We start from the raw sequence: 5,445 nt of genomic DNA on the forward strand, positions 1-5,445 counted from the left end.
ACGGCTGGTGTGAGTTCGGGAATAAAGAGTTGCTGTTTGAATCTACAAGCTGTGTGGTGGCTCGTGATTTTGTGCCCAGCCAGACTGCGGCAACCTTTGAGAGAAGACAGTACTATCCCTGCCTTTATCACTCAGGTACACAAACACACTTGCATCCAGGAACATACCATATGATAGACCTTCATTGTCTTCTTAAAACCAACATTCAGGATGAGGGAGAGTTCTGGTGGTGTCCCATAATAAATTAAAGATAATAATTTATATGTTGGGTCATAAAGTCTAGTTGAAAAACTCATCCATTTAGGAAAATTATCTCATGCCAAAATGTAAATTCCTTGCCTATACTGAAAGACTCAACTGCAGAAATATAAGGTAATGGTCATTATAGCATGAACTTCAACAATGTCATGTAAGTGTGTAAGCTATGTGATGTAAAATAAGTCCAGAATTTATTAAGTACCAGGTACTGTTCTAAAAGATTTGCCTATATTAATTCATTTAACATTGACAATAACACTATATAGTAGCTGTTATTATTCTTTGTATTTTACCAAGGAAGAAACTGAGGCACAACAGGGTTAATTAACTCCTCAAAGGTGAGATAGGGCCTTCAATGAATGTTTTCCTCTCTCCCAAACTTTCAGCATTTGAACAGAACTTAAGAGAGATAAGTGATCAGTATTTTCACTGGGATGTAGCCAGGTACAGAAGTACATGCCTGTAATCCCAGTGACTTGGGAGACTGAGGCAGGAGGATCAAGTGTTCAAGGCCAGCATGAATCTAGTGAGACACTGTTTCAAAATAATAACTAAAAAATGTAGGGGATATAGTTCAGTGGTAAATCACTCCTGGGTTCAAACCCACCCCTGTACCACGAGAAAATAAAGTAAAAAGAAGAGAAATCTCTTTGGGAATAAACTGGTCCTGCCAATGGCCGCAGGCTAAAAAGTGAAACCAAGGACACCATATAATAGATTCTAAAGGAGGCCTGAGGCCTATGGCTTCTCAAAATAGTCTCTGCTAGTGGCAGTTTTATTTCCCTTTCTTGTACTGAACTTCCTTTCTCAAATGATCCAACTCTTAGTAAAGTCTTAAGGAAAGAGCCTATCCTCTGCTATTCCAGGGGAATTGAGAAAAAAAGAGAGAGAGAGACAGGATTAGCAAAGGAGGTAGGATTATAGCATCTGTCAAACAGGTGATGATGTCATGATCAAGGAATGCCCAGCAGCTAGGGTCTCTGGTAGAAACAGCATCCAATTTGCCCTGTAGCAGAATCAGGGAAAGACAGGGTGGGTCCAAGGAATCCTGGTTGGAAGCAACCACATAGGGACTTTAAACCAAGTTGAGAAATGTTAAGTCACCAGATCTCAAAAATGCCTTTCAATTACTGGATTTATGAAAATTCTCCTTGAAGTAGTTCTTTAGTGGAAAGACATGCATGAAATTCAAAATGCCTACTGGGTCCAATTGGCCTTTTCTAGTTCTTTTTCTTTTTCAAGGTATTGGGGATGGAAACCAGTGGCACTCTACAACTGAGCATTCCCTGCCCCTAGCCTCCTCTAAATAGAGCAACTTACTTTAGGATACTACTAGTAATTTTGTGTCTTGTTTTGGGAGAAACTAATTCTGGTTTCTTTGTTTCTTTAATTCTGGTTATCTTTGTTTATTTCATGGATAAGTCTAGTAATCAAAGTATGACCAAATCAAAATCAGCTTTGAATAAATTTGAAAAACGGAAGAGTATTTTAGGTGGTTTAATGTGAAATTTGTCACAGTTTCATTCTTAACATACCTCCTAACCTAAGGTCAAAGGGAACAATACAATGACGGTGTTGTATGACCTTTTCTAGCATTTTACTGAACCCCACTAATACCAAAACTACAGCATGAAACCTGAACTCTTCCTAGTTGCAAGTTTTGCTTTACTTTTGATCCATTTTTTTTTTCACATTAAGTGTTATTTTTCCATTCTTACCCTATGTTAGAAATACGGGGGTATAGCAAGGAATCAAATACATGCGCAAAAGTAGCTCAGCAAGGGGCTGGGGTTATAACTCAGTGTTAGAGTCCTTGCCCCGCACATGTGAAGCACTGGTTTCGATCCTCAGCACCACAACAAAATAAATAAAATAGCTGGGCGCTGTGGTGAATGCCTGTAATCCCAGCAGCTCAGGAGGCTGAGGCAGGAGGATCACGCACGAGTTCAAAGCCAGCCTCAGCAATGGCGAGGCACTAGGCAACTCAGTGAAACCCTGTCTCTAAATAAAATACAAAATAGGGCTGAGGATGTGGCTCAGTGGTTGAGTGCCCCTGAGTTCAATCCCCAGTACCAAAAATAAATAAAGTAAAAGATATTGCGTCCATCTTAAAAAAAAAAAAAAAAGGCAGCTCAGCAAAACTTTACTTCTACAGGTTGTGTTACCAAACAAAGTGGCAAACATGCACACTTGGGTGAGCAATCCACCTGTTTTTATCCCTAACACAACATTGCCATTTTCTCTGGTAGGAGAGGCTCATGGTTACAATCTATGCAATTGGCTAATTTTAAAATTGGGGAGGGCAAAGTGAAGGGATGCACTTAAAATGGTTATGATTGGATACAGGTTGGGAAGCTCAAAATGGCTATAATTGGATCTTCCATCCCAATTAAAGCTAAATACTGTATTCTGGAAGCATCCTCAGTCCCAGGTAGTATAGACTCCTCACCATCTCATATAAACAAACTTCTCAGTTTATACTAATTTATATTAGTTCTTTGATTTGAATACATACTTCTCCTTTTCTTTCTGATACTGGGGATTGAACCCAGGGTCTCATGCATGCTAGACAAGTGCTCTACCACTAAGCTATATCCCTAGCCCCTATAAACATATATATATATATATATATATATATATANNNNCGGCCGCGCGCCGCCAGGGCTTTAATAGTATCCGCCATCCCCGGCGCAGGCTGGATTTCCCCACCCCCGACCTCCACTCGCGCCTGGAGCTGAGTGACAATGTAGGTAGTGAAGATTCCCTGGGGCTCCCAGCGTTCCCTCCCCCTCCGCCACTTTTATGAATTCGACTCCACTTTCAAAAGGAATTATGAGTCATATGGAAAACCCAAACCGGAGTGGCTGGGAGGGAGAAAGGGGGAAAGAAAAATCTTTTAAATTAAAAATTAAATAAATAAAGTGAACAAATCGTTCCTTGTTGCCACTGCAGGCGAGATGGAAAAAGCCTTGAAATTACTCCAGACACAAACCTCCGACTCCATGCCCGAGTTTATTTTATTTATGTATTTATTTACTTATTTCCCGGTTTATTTTCTCCCATGTCAAAGTATTTCAGCACACTTTGGGCGCCCATTATGAAAAGCTGCCCTTTTTTGAGGGACTTCTTCCACTTCCAAAGACTCACAATTCTTCCCTCTTGCTAATAAATAAATAAATAACAGAAGCAATTAGAATAGAATTTGCCAGGTTCTTCTTACAACTTGAATATCCGCTTGGCTTTTAAAAAGCCACCCTTTTGCCATCTAGCTGTGGGAAAACTCCCGCAACCATGTTCTCTTGTTTAGAAATAAGAGGCTGCTCAGATCCTTGCTTCTTGTCCTGCCTAAGGACACCTTAAGCTGATGTCGTTGACCTACCTTTATTGCCACATGTAATTTTGAATAGGAGAGTATGTGGACTTTTCTCTACTGAGAAGGCTCCCCACCCCCACCCTGCGTACAATGTCTCATTTTGTTTTGCATTCCAAGTGCCTCGTGCAGTGCCTGGAATACAGGAGAGGGGTCTAAATGCTGACTGAATGCGTGCATAAATGAATGCGGTTTCCTTGCAGCCTTTCTTCATAGGTACCCTAGTTTCAATCAGCTTTTCTCATCAGGACAAGTTTCCAAGAATTGACGAACTGGCTCAGACCCTTACTCAGTCCAGTTCTGATTCTGACATTGGCAACATGATGTTTAGGAGAGTAAGAATGTCATCCCTGATATATGCTCACAATTCTAGCAAATCAAAAGCAAGAGAAAACAGGTTCCAATTCTTTCATCTTGCAGGAGAGAAAACATCAGTCAAAGATTTCCTGTACAGCCACACTCACTATGAGTTATAAAGTACCTCTGCATTCTCTAGATTTACTGCAGCCTTTACTTCTGCTCAGTCCTCTCCTGAAATGCTTCCTGACTGGGGAGGGACAGGTTCAAGTTCTTCTTGGCTATGCTGCTTTGTGTAGGCCTCTGAACCACCAAAAGCACTTTCCTCTTCTCCACATCATCACTGAGTTTCCCAAGTGTGTTCTTTGTCCATCATGTTCTCTACTTTCTCTACAAGCCTGAAAATTTATTAGCTCACAAGAATTGTTCTAATAGTTGTCTAGCCACAAGGCTTATATTTTCAAAGTATAACACAAGTAAATTTAAAATAGCTCTAAAGCTACAAAATGTTGTTTGCCTGGATCATCTCTTAGTTTACTACTTACTCCATAAAATAGACCTCCCTGTGAGCTGTCCTATATCTGATTTTCCTCAAGTTTCATGGGCTGCCCTGCTTTTGTTAAAAAAGCTAACCTCACCCTATTCATGCCCTAAAGGTGTGATATATTTAAATATTTTTTTAAACCTTGAGGGGTAAGATAAAAAAATAAAAAACAACTTTTCTATCTAGTATCCATTTCTCAAGGTCAGCTTCTCCCATAAACAAAACATGAGTGCCCCAGGCCAGATCCTTATAGACTGATTCAAACTCTGACCACAACCTGGGTCCTTACTCCATCTCAGACTCTGATTTAAGTATTTAGCTTCCTACTGGGTGTGGTGGTACATGCCTGCAATCCCAGTGACTCAGGAGGCTGAGGCAGGAGGACTGCAAGTTCAAGGCCAGCCTCAGCAACTTAGGGAGGCCATAAGTAACTTAGTGAGACCCTTTCTCAAAATAAAAAGGGCTTAGGGATTTGACTCAGTGGTGAAGTGCACCTGGGTTCATCCCCAGTACCAAAATAAATAAATATTTAGCTTCCTGGTGCTCAAAAAGCTCCTTTACTGACAATTATAATGACCTTTTGCTGGGAGCCATTAGCCAAGTAGGTATGACAATTTCCTTGCCAGCGTACCCCATGTTGCTGACATTTTGCAGTGACATTGAATGTAGTTGACCTTGCTCAAGGACCAGGGCGGATTAGGGTGTTCCTGGTTTAACATAATCGGGTTTAGGGCGTTCCCAGTTTAGGTTCCAGGTTTAAGGTTTAAGATTATTCCTGCTGGGAATAGGGCGTATCCTGCTGCCTGAGTTCCCCTTGAGTTCTCACGGGATTCAGACAATATATTTTGGAGATAGAAGCCCAGTGGAAGTGGATTTGGGCAGAGAACGTGGATTTCCCCAGAACGTGTCTGTATACGGCTGGTGTGAGTTCGGGAATAAAGAGTTGCTGTTTGAATCTACAAGCTGTGTGGTGGCT

Source organism: Marmota marmota, unplaced genomic scaffold, assembly GCF_001458135.2.
Source record: "Marmota marmota marmota unplaced genomic scaffold, marMar, whole genome shotgun sequence".
Classification (NCBI taxonomy): domain Eukaryota; kingdom Metazoa; phylum Chordata; class Mammalia; order Rodentia; family Sciuridae; genus Marmota; species Marmota marmota.